At 34.6% G+C, this 15,725-nt stretch overlaps 1 pseudogene; it reads left to right on the forward strand.

The window, feature by feature from the left end:
- The first annotated feature begins 3,458 nt into the window (after window positions 1-3,458).
- Window positions 3,459-8,109, forward strand: LOC104231027 (putative UDP-glucose flavonoid 3-O-glucosyltransferase 3; annotated as a pseudogene).
- The last annotated feature ends 7,616 nt before the right edge of the window (window positions 8,110-15,725 follow it).

Raw genomic sequence — 15,725 nt, forward strand, 5'->3', positions numbered from 1 at the left:
GACCGTAGTTTGACTTTGTTGCTACCGGGTTTGGATTTCAGTTTCGAAACTTGGTATATGTTCATTTCAGTATTTATGACTTGTCAGCAAATTTTGGTGCAAAATAGAGTTGATTTAACGTGATTCGGACGTCCGGTTGAGAAATTGCATGTTCTTAAATTTCTTTGAAAATTTCATTCGTTTTGGTGTCTAATTCGTAGTTCTAGGTGTAATTTTGGTATTTTGATCGTGTGAGTAAATTCGTATGATATATTTGGACTTGTGTGCATATTTGGTTTGGAACCCTGAGGGCTCGGGTAAGTTTCGGATAAGCCACAAAGTGATTTTTGAACTTAAAAGAGTGTTGGTGCATCAGGTTTGCAGCAACCACGAGTTCAGGCTCGCATATGCGAAAATGGTGGGGTTGGGTCAACTTCGCTTTTGCGAAGTGAAGTCCGTAGATGCGAAGGGGGGCAGGTTCGTATTTGCGAACTTTGTGTCACATTTGCGACTAATGGCATACTATGGCAGACTCGCATTTGCGAGTCGATTGTTAGCATTTGCGGCAACCTTGGTTTGCATTTGCGAAGAAATTCGTCTCATTTACGATGTCAACAGGCTCAGTGGTCTTTTGCCTTTGCGAAGGATTGATCGCAATTGCGAACTTTGTGTCGCAATTGTGATAACTGCAGATGGTTAAAAGAAGGGGGAGGAACAGAAATTAGCTCATTTCTTTCAAACTCTCAACCCTAAATACCTTAGAGGCAATTTTTCCAAGAGCTTTTCTTCCTAAATTCATTGGTAAGTGACTTTAATCTACTTTCTTTTAATTACCCATTGCATTTCATAAGATTTCAACATCAAATCTAGGATTTTCATGGTAGAAACTAGGAATTTGGATAGAATTAGGAATTTTTGTAAATTTGGGATTTAGAGCTCGAATTGAGGTCAGCTCCAACTGCGATCAAATTTTAGTATGAACTTCCAGAAGGTACTATAAGCAATATTTAATAACATCCACTTTGAATCAAACAAGAAATCTTCAAAATAAAAAAGTTTTAAATTCAAGAGCTTCAAGACCAACAATGGTCGATATTCAAATACACAAAAAACATCATATCCAGGAAGCTTACTCGAAAGTACCATAAGTAATATTTTATAGCACCCACATTGAATCGAACAATAAATCTTCAAAAGAAAATTTCAAATTCAAGAGCTTCAAGCTCAACAATGGTGGGTCTTCATACACACACAAAAATCAGATTTGGTAAACTTAATATGTTAATTAATCGTATGTGCTACTTTAAAAAAGGACCAAATTATTTAGTTATCAGATTGTAATAGCTACTAAGTAACCTTGCAAAAATGAAGTTGGATGTTTTAACATTCTGTACTTCAAATGCGAAGGCAAATAGCTAATGGGTAGGCCGGGTAAATAGTCTGGGCTTCATAGGTAGGAAAAGTAAGGAATGTTTTTCCTTCCTATACAATATTTGAAACTTATTACCAAAATTATCCTAATTTTGTATATTACCCTCCTTAAACAATGATTACTTACAAATTATATACAATCCATTATTAGTGTCTTAAATTAGGGGATTTAGTTACACCTTTTTTCTTTTTTCTCTCCTCTCATCTTTCTCTATTCTCCGCCGCCTCTCTCTATATATAATCCATTATTAGTGCCTTAAATTAGGGGATTCAGTTATATCATTTTCCTTTTTTCTCCTCTTCACTTTCCCGTAGTGCCTTATTTATAGTATTTATGTAAAATGAAAAGGAGAAGAGTATTATTTAAGAATCACTTCCTCTATATAGTTAAGGCACTACGTTCACTTCCTCTATATATGGACCATAATGAAAGGAACGAATCACAAATAAAGTTTGGCTTTTCTGAAACAGAAGAAAAGTCGAAAGAATTTGTTTTAAATGCTCAAAAATATTCTTGGATCCTAAACTATTCCCATGATTTAATGCAAGGGTATGATTATAACTCATGTTCATAATAATTTTCACCCACAGTAATTATTGTGATTATCGTCTATGTATTTGTATTTGGAGGGTATATATGCCTTCAAAACTATACAAGGAGTTTTCAGTGAACTACCGATGGCTTTATTTGGAACCTAAACCAGACAAGTTGTACGTTGAAATATTTAATTTTGATACAAATTTAATACATTCTATAACAATATATAAACTAAAAATAGATTTTATACGACTAATTATATAGTATACAACTTTTTTATAACTTATCTACAACTTTCATATATTATTTTTACCCGGTTAAATACAACTATAACATTATACAACTTAAATATAATTTTCATACAAATTTATATAATATGTCTTTTGTATGTATTTTGCATATGATTTGTATATATTTTGTATGTGGTGTGTTCTTCCTCTTCTCGGATATTTCAATCAAAAATTCATTTCTTAATATAATTTTGATACATATCAACAACTTCATGTAAAAAGATAGTATTTATAACTTATATACGAATTTCATACATTATTCAACTATTTTTCAATTTTTATATAATATTCAAATAAAAAATATGTAACTACAACATAATACAATTTAAATATAATTTACCAACAACTATAGTACAACTTTAGTACAATTTCGTAAGTATATTGTATGTAATGTCTTCTTCTTCTTATTCGAGTTTCAATCTGAAATTCAGCCAAAATCAAGTCTAATCTTCACCAAACACCCTCAAAATTGAGATATAAACTCCAAATGATATTTTCAATTCTTTGCAACAACGACCAATCCAAACAAACAATAGTTTTTGAAAACCCAAATTCGAGTTCAAAGCTTCTTCAGGACTTTTTAATGATTGACAATGGAAAAGAATCAAATACCTTCAAAATTTATTGATTGACAATTTCAATTTAAACACCGATTGTGCAATATGAAAGGAAATTGCTATGTTAAAACTCTATATTATAACAATTGAAATTCATTGATGAGTTGTCAGGGGAAAAAAAGGATGAGAAGCAGAGAAAAATGAAGGAAGAAAATTGGGGAAAGAAGAAAAAAGAGAGAGACGAAGAGAGAGAAAGAGAGAGTGGAGGGAGGGGGATTCCCTGTTCAATCCAAATATAAAATGATATTCATTTAAAATTAATTTGTATATAATTGATAAATTGTATATGCCCATGTAATTAAGTTAAAACTTAATTAAGTAGGATAATAAAGTTTAATATATACTATAGGAAGGTCCGAAAAGTAAATAATTTAAACTTGAATATTAAAATATAAATAGTTTGGGCTCAATGGGTAAAAAGTGAAGACTTTTCCGATAAAAATTTCCAGCTATACCAATCTGAATTTAATGGAAAAAAATGTCTGCGCAATAGGTGCTTGAGCACCCACCCACCAACATAAATGTTTCCTTTGTAAAATTACCCTTGAACAGAGCTCACTCACCCCCGTTCTTTCTGCCCCCCCCCCCCCCCCCAAAAAAAAAATCCCCTTTTTCGTTTTTCCTGTTAGACGTTCCACCAATTAAAGTCGTTCATAGTCAAATAGTATGATTTTTTCTACTGCAATAAAGAACCTATAGTTCCTCAACGCTTTGATCCGCTCTTCTAGCGATAAAGTTGATTTAATTGATTTTACAGGTTTGTTTGACTGGTCTGTTTATATATACTGGAGATTCTACATTATTTCTTCAATAATTCAAAACTTAGTCGTTAACTCTACCTCATTAATAATTGTTGGACTAGTATGTAAAGATTCTATTCCATTGTTTCAATAATGCAATAGTCGTTTATTCAAACTTCTTCTTCTTTTTGTTTTATATATTTGTGTGACTAGTCTGTTTATATAAAAATGTAGATTCCTTTTTTGTTTTAACCATCTGATATAGGATTTTCGTGTTCAAACCCGAAACGTCTGGTTATCTCTGCATTCCTAAGTGGTTATAAAATGAAGATTTGATTCTATTCTAGTGCTTCAATAGTGCTGGAATAGTTTATTATAGGCTTGTAAACTTTTTATTCTGCGGTGGATCTCAAACACTCTTTTATTTAATAATGCCTGTTGTACTGAAGTTTTAATTAGTATCTAAAAGGAATTCTAAATTATAAGTTGACATTTTAATCAAGAAAGATAAAATAGAAGGAATACAATTGGTTACATGGACATCCTGTTCTCTGACCTCATCCAAAACTCAACTGTTCCTATCCAAGATGGAGGCAAACCAATTACATGTTTTTTTTTTAAAAATCTTCTTTTACTTCTTTCTTTTTGCTTTACCCCACCGCACCTCTAAAAATGTTGAACAACAACTGTGTTAGGCTGGCAGCCAGCGTAATATTAGCCAATTGCATAATATTGGTATGAGATGAGTTTTAAATGGAGTAACGTGAAGGATTCATATAGCCGAGCCCAAGTTGTTTGAGACTAAGACCTAGTTGTAGTGATTCTTCACTAAGTAACTCGAACTGTTGACCTATCAATCAGAAGTGGAAGCTTCTCAATAGTTGATGCAATTCCGCTAGTTCCGTTACTAGCAGTTGGCTTTTAAGTAATTTGATAAGTCAGTTTTATGAGCGGACTTACTATGTTTTCCATGTTATGAAGTGTTACTATAAACAGTTCCTGTCGCGTCCTTTTCTCCAAAAAAAGAGAATATTGTCGATGGGAAAAGAAAAATGCAAATGGAATTCCTATGAGCTCTTTAAAGCCTTAGCCTATATATACTCAACAAACCATTAGTTCAATTAGTCTTCATCTTGTAATTAGCTTCAAGTATGAAAAGATCAGAGCTGGTGTTTGTTCCTTCTCCGGGATTAGGTCATCTTGTTCCCACATGCAAGTTTGCAGTGAACTTGCTCAATCTTGATGAACAACTATGTGTAACCATGATCATCATCAAGCATCAGCCACCATTTGATGCAGGCATAGATGAATATGTTGATAGTTTCTCCTCTAAGGGTGATAGAATAAGATTCATCACTCTTCCTCAAGTTGAACCACCGCCCTTAGAAGAGTTTACCAAATCTGTAGAGAATTTCCTCTCTCTTCTGATATCAAGCTATTAACCTCTCGTCAAAGATGCAATTATCAACAACAAATGGAGAGACTCAGCCCAAAAATCGTTGGCCTAGTCATCGATATATTTTGCAGTTCAATGATTTATGTAGCAAATGAACTTGGGATTCCTCCCTATATTTTCTTCACTTCTGATGCAGGTTTTCTTGGTTTTGTGCTTTACCTCTCTGTTTGGCATAGCCAAAATGGGAGGGAATTTAACCTCACAGATCCTGATTTATATATAACTGCCTATACCAACTTAGTACCTTCAAATGTCTTACCAACATTTGCATTCAATAAGGAAGGTTACACAGCATTCATGAACTATGGTGCAAGGTTCAAAGAAACCAAAGGAATTCTCATAAGCACATTTGCGGAACTTGAACCCCATGCTGTGAATTCGTTAGCATCTGACCCTGAACTACCTCCAGTATACACAATAGGACCTCATCTTGACCTTGCAGGTCAAAAGGGTAGAGAGGACAATAAGGAAGAAATCATGAAATGGCTAGAAGATCAGCCACCATCATCTGTGTTATTTCTGTGCTTTGGTAGCATGGGAACTTTAGAGGTTCCACAGCTACAAGAGTTGGCAAATGCCCATGAACAAACCGGGGTGAGGTTTTTGTGGTTAATAAAAATGCCCATTGGTTCTGAGTATGGCAAGTTTGATGAGCTACTGCCAGAAGGATTCTTGATTAGTACTAAAGACAGGGGAATGGTGTGTGGTTGGGCACCACAAGACAAAGCCACTGCTGGTTTTGTATCTCATTGTGGATGGAACTCGACGCTTGAGAGTTTATGGCATGGAGTTCCTATGGTGACATGGCCTTTATATGGTGAGCAGCAGATCAATGCGTTTCAGATAGTGAAGGATCTTGAGCTGACAGTGGAGCTGAGAATGGATTACAGGATTGGGAACAACAGTGATGGAGGAATAGTGAGAGCAAAGGAGATAGAGAGTGCTATAAGATGCATAATGGATAGTGAAAATCCAGTGAGGAAAAGAGTGAAAGAAATGAGGGACAAAAGCAGAGAGGTCTTGATGGAAGGTGGTTCTTCCTTTGTTTCTTTAAGACTTCTCCTCAAGACCATTCTTGATGGCTAGTAAGGGGAAGAGAAGATCTCACAAATGGAACCTAATGTTGTTTTCACGATGATTGCAGTATTGGAAATGTAATTTTGAATGTTCTAGATGAAGTACATTATAAAATTATGATAGACATGTATGATCTTTAACCATATGGCGATTTGCGCATTATCTAGGTGTATGCTTTTTGTGTTTTCAAGATGGCCAAGTTCATAGTATGTGTGTGAAACCATTGAATTAGTTTTAACTTTGAAATGTTAGCTCCGAACTTATTATAATTAATAACTGAATAATGAACAAGCATAAGACGGTATAAGAAAAACTGGAACTATAAAAATGATGTAACCCGTGAAATCGTGACAACTCTCTGGTCTTCGTTGGGCCATCCTATCTTGCAATGGCTGTTTTCTGTCTTCTTTATCTTCCAGCAAAGGAAATACTGGTCACTACAACTTGCTCATATCTGATGAAAGTATGGACACTCATTTTACTCCAAGAAAGGTAACACCAACCCACGCTCTCCCTTCCTTGGCTGCTGATTTTACTTGCCATTCCCCCTTTAGGTGTTTTCTTCTGTGTGTTGCAATTTTCTGCTTCAACATGGACATGGGATAGTAACTACTTGCTCGAACTCTCCGAAAATGTCGCCGGATGCATGTCGAATCCTCCAAAGTAGTGTATTTTTGGAGGATCCGACACAAGTGTGGCAGCATTTTGGAGAGTCCGCGCAATATAGCTTTTAGGTGGAGCTATATATATATTAGTTGAGGTATATAGCATTTCAAATCGGGTAAAAGAAGACATCTTAAAGGGTTTATAGAGGTCTTTTGATCACTCTCTATGTTGCTTTTACCTGTTTAGATTGGATATGTTTTGACAAGACGTAGGTAAATTTTCAATATATATCTTTACAATAAGTGGGAACTCATTATTACAAAGAAATAATGAGTGTAGGTGTTATATTACATTCATTGGCACCTTATCTAGATGTTTTATACTATGTGTATTTGGATAGTTTTCTTGATTTTATGAATCTAGTGGACTGAATTCCATTAGAAAATGAACTGAATATCATCCTAATTAGGTGTGCATCATCAAAAAAGTCTTAGTACTTAAGCAGAGTAATTTGCTGTTGTATCCTCTTTGCCAATTTGTGATTTCACAAATCTTGCTACTCTTCAATATGTTATTGCTTTGCAGGGATGGGCTAAGGTGCTGAAAGCAGCTTAGGGATGGGCTAAGGTGCTGAAAGCAGCTTTTAAACACTTCAAGAAGAAGAAGAAGAAGAAGAAGAAAGAATCCACAGGTCGTCTTAATCTTTCCAACTGTTTAACTGATCCATTGTCGATATAATGTTTGTAACAGCTAGGAGGGGGAGGCACATTCTATTGCAAATTTAGTAATTTGCTGCCCGGAATTTCCACTTTAATCAGTAGATATGCTGCCGCATTATATTTGAGGCGAAGCACTAGTGTTTGTCCACTAAGTTGTACTTTGATTAATTCATGGTATAGCAAATCCGGTCATTATTGCTAGTAAAAGATTAAGCTTAATAAATCAGCCCTGTAACAATCTGATCTCTTAAGATCTGCAGGTAATATCTATCCAGTTAAGTATTACTAGTAGAGTTATTGTGTTTAGGAAACTCGCAGTCTGTAACTTGTTGAGATTTTTGTATCATGAGCCTTATGAATATTATAGACACATCCATGCAGTGATAAAGGGGAAGAATTTTAAACTGTTAAATAGCCTAGGGAGAACACAAGCTATTTTCATGGTTTCAACCACAGTAAAATCTTGGTCAGTCATTTCTGTAAGGGATTATATTCCCCCTTTCATTTCAAGTTATCTCCTCACATTGTGATAGAAACTGACAAAGAAATTATGAAGGCTTTGAGTAGTCATGAGCAATATGCTAACTGTCACATATTTGCTCTAGTTTCCAAAGGATGTATTGCTCTATATATAGAGGCATTGAGTTTCTCGGTAAAGGCAGGCTCAACTATATATGTAACATCTTTAAGTATTTTGCTCAATCAGATTTCCTTTTTGAATTCTGCAAATTAACAATAGTCACAAATTACTAATATTTTACTTGATTGAAATTTAAAAGGAAAGTTTGTTATCATCAAAACTTATGGAGATGAATTTATTATGTTTTGAATTGATCCCATGCTTATTTGACAATTTTATGTAGCTTATTCGTAAATTTTGGCGCTAGCTAGGTTGATGACTTTCCTGCTATTTTCTTGCGACATATAGGGAAAGTTGATTTTTTTTTTTTTGGGTGAGGGGGGGGGGGGGGGGGATTGGGGGTTTACCAAATTTAGTTTTATGACTTTGTTGTAGTAGACTATTAGTTCTATTCACATGAAAATTTCTCCTAATTGAGGCTAACTCTCTAGAGGAACTCTGTCTTGTCTTCAACTAAAGCTCATTCAGTAAAAATTGCACGGGGCGCCCTATTTGGTCGCCCCCATTTAACCTATACCTATTTTTTTTTTAAGCTTTTAACTTGCACCCACTTTCTAAAAAACTCCAGCCCCCTTTCTCCTTATCCTTCTCCCAGTGATCTTCATATCTCTCCGGAACTTAACATTGATGTAACAATATCTCTCCTTCTGTGGCTTCACTCAATTCCTCAGAAGCGATCTTACTATACATAATTAAAATAATTAAAATCTTTATTTTCAATCTGCTTCTTCAATGTTTGTCAAAAGAAAAGACAATTGTGTTACCGGAATCCCAATTTAAAGTGTTGCAGCTCAAAAGAATCTAATTTTCTTGATATTTATGGAGCTATAATATCCCCAACAGCTAAAGTAGTACTACTTAATGCTATTTAAAGTCATCAGATCTCAAACACTCGCATCCAGAAAGATCATGTGGATGAAGGATAGTTAATCAATGATTTTTCTGCAGTACTGGTCATGTATATATCCCTGCAAAAGGTATGGGTTCCTCCCCCAAAAATAGAAACTTCAGCAGTACATACTCAATGGTTTTAAAAACTTCAGCTATAGAGCTGAAGTTCGCCAGTTACAAATAAAAACTTCAGCTCTAGAGCTGAAGTTCGCTAGTTACAAACAAAAACTTCAGCTCTAGAGCTGAAGCTTACAAACAAAAACTTCAGCTCTTCGCCAGTTACAAAACAAAAACTTCAGCTCTAGAGCTGAAGCTTACAAACAAAAACTTCAGCTCTAGTCGCCAGTTACAAACAAAAACTTCAGCTCTAGAGCTGAAGTTCGACAGTTACAAAACAAAAACTTCAGCTCTAGAGCTGAAGCTTACAAACAAAAGTTCGTCAGTTACAAACAAAAACTTCAGCTCGACAGTTACAAAACAAAAACTTCAGCTTTAGAGTTGAACTTCAGGCCCGGCTACTAGAATGCTGAAGTTTTGCGTGATTGCCTTTGCTACTTCAGCTCCGTATGCTGAAGTTATGCGAAAAACGGGTACGCTTGCAATTTTTTTACAAAGCAAGCACAAATTAAAACGTGACACAAAAAGCGGGTATAGATGCAAATGCCCCGCTCATTCACCCCTCCCTTTTTTCCTCTATAGGCTTAGTGTTGTATGGTGGGTCGGGCTGGGACCGGGACCGGACCGGGACCGCGGTCCTAACGGGCTAAACGGGCCTGGCGGACCGATCCTTAATGGTGCAAAAAGCCCGGGGCGGGCCGGGTATGATAAAATAGCCCACGAGCCCGGGACCGGCTGGCGGGCCTAGGCTGGTCTTACCGGGCCTAACGGCTATTTTTAAAAAAAAAAAATTAAAAAAAAATAGCAACGGTCAAAAATTAAAAAAGTAGCCGTTGGGCTGCAATTTTGACCGTTTGGAACTTTCAAAAATAGCCATTAGGCCCCCAAACTTTATTTTAACCCCAAACTTTATATAATTACACTTTTTCCCAATTCTCAACTATAAATACCCCCTCATTCTTTCATTTTTACTCACCAATTCATCAATCTCTCTCAATCTCTCAATCTCTCTACTATAATTGCTTATTTTATTGTTGAAATTTCGTGAAAAATTGTGAAGTTGGTGAATTGAAGTATTCAAGTCTTCAACGATTTTTAATTTTCAAGAAGTTGTTCGGCAATTCGGTAAACCCGTTCCAACTCTTAAGTTTTAATATTATAGTTTTGTTAGTTTTATTTAGTATAATTATAATTAATATGACATTTTCTTTGAAAAATATTTTTGGTGGTAAGGGTAAAGCTAAAACTGGTGAAAGTAGTGGCCAACCTACTACCCTTCCCCCGGCTCCCCGACCCAGACCTGGTAGACGTCCTGCTGCTCCTATTATTCTTGATAGTGATAACCCCTGTTTTCAATTTTCCGATAGTCAATTTTGCAATAATGTTGCACCAGGTCAAAATTTAGATGATGAAACTATGAATGCTCTTTATCCTAATCAAACTATCTTTGAAAATGATGAGAAAAATGAGGATGAAGATGAAACCCAACCGGATTTAGATGATACACCTACTAGTCCTGTTAATAACCCAACTGATGTACCGCCCGACCCACCTGTAGAAACCCCTAGTTTTAATAGACAACCTCCTAAACGCCTAGAAACATCATTAGTTTGGAATTTTTTTACTCAAATAAGAGAACAAAATAAGGCTAAGTGTAAAACATGTGGGAAATTACTGGCGCATAAATATACTGGAGACCGTAGCGGCACGGGTAGTTTGACTAGGCACATAAAAACACACCCTAGAGATAAAGTTAGATATTTACAAATGAAAGCGGCAGCTAGAGGGAACACATGTAGATTCTGATGTTAACCCTAGTACAGGTTCAAATCTAGTTCAACCAGGAATTAACACTGTGACCGGAGGTATTTTATATTACGATCCAAATAGAGATCGTGAAGAATTAGCAAAGATGGTTACCGTTATGTGCTTACCCTATTCTTTTCCTTCTAATCCTAATTGGGTGCATTATATTAGAAGAGTTTTTAATCCTACTTATAAAGGTTGGCCTCGCGCAACAGTTAAGAGCGATATTTATAAATATAAACATGAATATGAACAATATTTGCGGTATTTATTTACTCATATAACTAATCGGATTTCTATTACTACTGATATTGGTAGAAGTGGTAATGATTGTGATTATCTAACTGTTACAAGTCATTGGATAGATGAGGAGTGGACAATGCAAAAACGCATTATTGCGTATAGAATAATTAATTCATGTCACACAGGTAAGTTTATAGCTAACACTATTACTGATATTTGTAGATATTTTTGCTTTAGATATAAAATAATGGCAATTTCTATGAATAATGCTGCTAGTAACACTAGTGCTATAGGCATACTTACAACAACACTAAATCCTGCATTTAGGAATATATTCCATGTTAGATGTATTTGTCATATTTATCATTTAATTGTCGATGATGGTATGCGAAATTTAAATTTAGAAATTGAAAAGGTTAGAATGGCTCTTAATTGGCTTTTTTATTCAAACCGTAGAAGTAGACTTAGAGAATATTTTAAAAAATGTGATGAATATGGCCTTAGAGAAAGAAAGGTTCCTAAAGCTTGCCCGACTAGATGGAATTGTATGTACGAAAGTTTAGTAGTTGCATATGAATATAGAAACCCAATTAATGCAACGTTTAATGCTCGGGTAGGTGGTGAGGATGATGATGAAATGCTTACTACTCAAGATTGGACGAATGTTAAAATTCTTATAGATTTTTTAGAACATTTTCAAATTGCTACAAATGCATTTTCTGGGCAATATTATCCTACTATTTCAAACTGTTTAGTTTATATTGCAGCACTATGTGATTTGTTTGTTGAATTTTCGGAGGATGGGGAAATTTATCAACTTGCTATAAATGAAATGAAAGAAAAGTTTAAAAATATTTTTTCTCTATCCCTCCTATTAGGAGGTCCTCATTTTTGGTACTCAAATATTTATAAGGCTTTAGATCTTTCAAATGAGGAATTTGCTACACTTGCAGATGCAAAAGCCTCAATTAAAATCAATGCTCAAACAATTTATAATGATTATCAACTTGCCTTAGAGCATGCTAGGCCAAATGTTCCAACCCCTACTTCGTCTAGTTCACAATCGTCTAAAAGAGCTGCGGGCTTAAAAACACTTAAATCTTGGACGGAGTTCAGGGGTTCTCAAGGTGATAATTATGATGAAACTTCACATCTAAATGAGCTTCAAGTTTATTTGTCGCAGGGACTTGAAAAGGAGAATCCAGACGGCATTTTTGATCTTTTGGAATGGTGGAAGACAAGGGAAAAATATTTTCCAGTTCTTGCAAGGATGGCTCGGGATATTTTATCTATTCAAGCTTCAACTGTTGCATGAGAGAGCGCTTTCAGTCAAGCAAGACTTCAAATAGGTGATCATAGAGCGTCAATGAGGGAGAGCTTGGAAAAATCTGTACTGTTCAGAGATTGGATCCGCTCGGAAAGAAGAAACTTTGGAATTGCGGAATCACAACCGGCGATAGATGAAGCTTATGAAGAAATGATGGCGGAACTTGCGGAGGGTGCTGCTTCGCCCGGAAGTGGTGATGAACAAGCTTCTTTTTCACCACCACCAACGCAACCTCCTCCGAACCTTGAAGGATTTATGAAATTTGTTAGAGATACAATGTAGATTATGGTGTAACTTGTACTTTGGCATATCTTCTTTTAGTTTTTTTCTCTTTTAATGGTGGTATTAGTACCTTGTTGTGCTCATTCCATTGGGGGGAGGAAGACTAAGAAAGATATACCATTTTTGGTAATAAAAATTATAAGACATTCCCTTGAATATCTTTTTGCAATATTTTTTTGTCTTTAACTTGCAATTATTTATAAGCTATAATATATATACATAACATACAATATATACTACAAGAAAATATATAAGGGAATATATATACATAACATACAATATATACTACAAGAAAATATATAAGGTAATATATATACATAACATACAATATATACTATTAGAAAATATATAAGGGAATATATATACATAACATACAATATATACTACAAGAAAATATATAAGGGAATATATATACATAACATACAATATATACTACAAGAAAATATATAAGGTAATATATATACATAACATACAATATATACTACAAGAAAATCTATATATATACTACAAAACATTATAAGAAATTATATTTGGAAATATATATACATAACATACTATATATAGTATACTATACTAGTATACTATATATACTACAAAACAAGATTTTTCAAAATTCAAAATGAGGGCCCCACCCAATGACCACCAACGGCCATATTGCACAAATAGCCATTTTTTTCCAATTTACAAAATTAACCTTCTCTAACACTATACATACCCCCCTCGCTCTTCTTCATTTCAATACTCAATACTCATTTCTCAATCTAAATTTCTCTCAATCTCTCAATCTCCAATTTTCAAGACTTCAAGTCTCAATCTTAATTTTCAAGTTACATCATGTCTCGTTCGGAAAGAGTGCGCTTATTTGTTTCGCACTACTATGAAGTGCTTGAAGAAAATGAAGAAGGCCAAATATTAAAATGCAAGAACTGTGGAAGAGTCTTAAATTTTCGTTCAGGGTGTACCACAGGAATTTTAAGGAGGCATATAACGTATTGTGTTGATGGTATTTATCCGCAAATTCGTCTTTAAGATTTTTCAACAATTTGTGTTATTTTAAAATTATTAGACGTATTTATGCTTTCATGTTGTACTTTCTTATTAATTTATTATGCATAGCAATTTAGTTTTACTATTGTTTTGTTATTTTACTTTTTCGTCAAGCACTTTAATAATTAGATTTCTACATATATATTTTTTATATAGCAATGATATGGTTTACAAGAAATTGCCTTAAACAAATTTTTTTTTAAAAAAGCCCGGAAATAAAAAAGCCCGTTAGGCCCGCTAAGCCCACGAGCCCGGCCCGTTTAGCCCAGGACCATATGGGCTTAGGCCCGTCACGGGCTGGTTCCACCCGTTGAGCCCACGAAGCCCGGGACCGTGAGGCCCGGGACCGCCAGAGCCCAGGCCCGCTAAGCCTAGGCCCGTTTGGCCCTATTAAGTGTCTGATTGTTGACAAGAAGCGAGAGTTGTTACTACCTATGTTACTCGAACTTTTCAAAAATGTGTTATGTCGAGGAAGAGTTAACACGAAAACAAAAAAATAAAGAACACCAAATTTTAATGTGGAATACTTTCGAATTTGCTTTTTCCTCGACATAACAAAATGTTGCCGCATGATTGTTGGATCTTCTAAAATGCACTACCGTTGGTTGGAGGACTTGACACATAGCCGGAGGCATAAATACTATCTTTTTTGGTTCATATAGAGTTATACCCTCACTCTTCAATCCTGTGACGAAGACGACAAAAATGGCCAATTTGTTTCATTTATTCAAGTCTCATTGTTCTTTAATGTTTTGACCTGTTCTTCTAGTGATATACTTGATTTAATTTATTTTATAGGTTTGTTTGAGTAGTCTCTTTATATAAAATAAAGAGTCTATTCCCGTGTTTCAATAATGCAAAAGTTGTTTATTCTAACTTCTTCTTTGAATTTGATATGTTTGGTTGAAAGTTTGAGTACTCTGTTTATATATAAGGAAGATTTGATTTTATTCTAGCGCTTCAATAATGCAAAAGTTAGTTGTTCTTTCGACCTCATTTATTTAATACAACATGTTAATTTCTAGAAAAGGTTTTTAAAGGAACATTAAATTATAAATTGTCAAGAAATATAAAATAGAAGGAATACGATGAATATCCTACTCTTAGAGGTGGCTCATTATTGAGTGAGTTTCGAAATTTTTTTATTATAAAAAATAAAAATAAAACCCAATGAAAATCCTATTCTCTGACCTTCTCCAAATCTCGGCTGTTCCAATACAAGCTGGAGGCTAACGACAAGTTGCATCACATGGGCCTATATGTGGAAGTAAAAGATTGAGACGCATCTATCGACAGATATTGCATAGGCGGATTTAGACCGGGTTCAAAAGTTCAGGTCCTAACCCATTATTTTTCGAATCACCTATATACATATATGTGAAAAGTTGAAGAGTATAAATATATTATAATTAATAATTGACGTCTATTCTTGACCCGTTGACGCTTAAGTTTTACATTCACATGTAACAAAAGCACTTTAGATAGCTTGTTTGTGCGTCAGCTGCAGCTACATTTTTTCAAAACAAAAAATGATTATTTTACTCTGCACATAATTATTCTTTAGTAGGTGAAGTACGTGCTTAAGTAAATTTCACTTTTGTTAATTGTAATTTCACTAATTTTAGCAGATCGCTTATTGTTAGATTATCGTTTTATAAATCTTACTCCCTCCGGTCCAAAATAAGCGATTTTTTGACATTTATTTTGTGGTCCAAAATAAGTGATTTTTTCAGATTTCAAGAATGAATTAATTATTTGTTTCCTACATTGCCCTTGAAGTAAATAGTGTTGGAGTATGTGTTAGGAGTATTTACGTGAAGAGATAATAAAGGTTAATATGGTCAATTTTATTACTAATTAATATTAAAAGATGAATTTCTTAATCTGCGTGAAAACAACTAAAAAATTACTTATTTTAA

The sequence above is a fragment of the Nicotiana sylvestris genome, chromosome 5 (genome assembly GCF_000393655.2).
Source record: "Nicotiana sylvestris chromosome 5, ASM39365v2, whole genome shotgun sequence".
NCBI classification, from domain to species: Eukaryota; Viridiplantae; Streptophyta; class Magnoliopsida; order Solanales; family Solanaceae; genus Nicotiana; species Nicotiana sylvestris.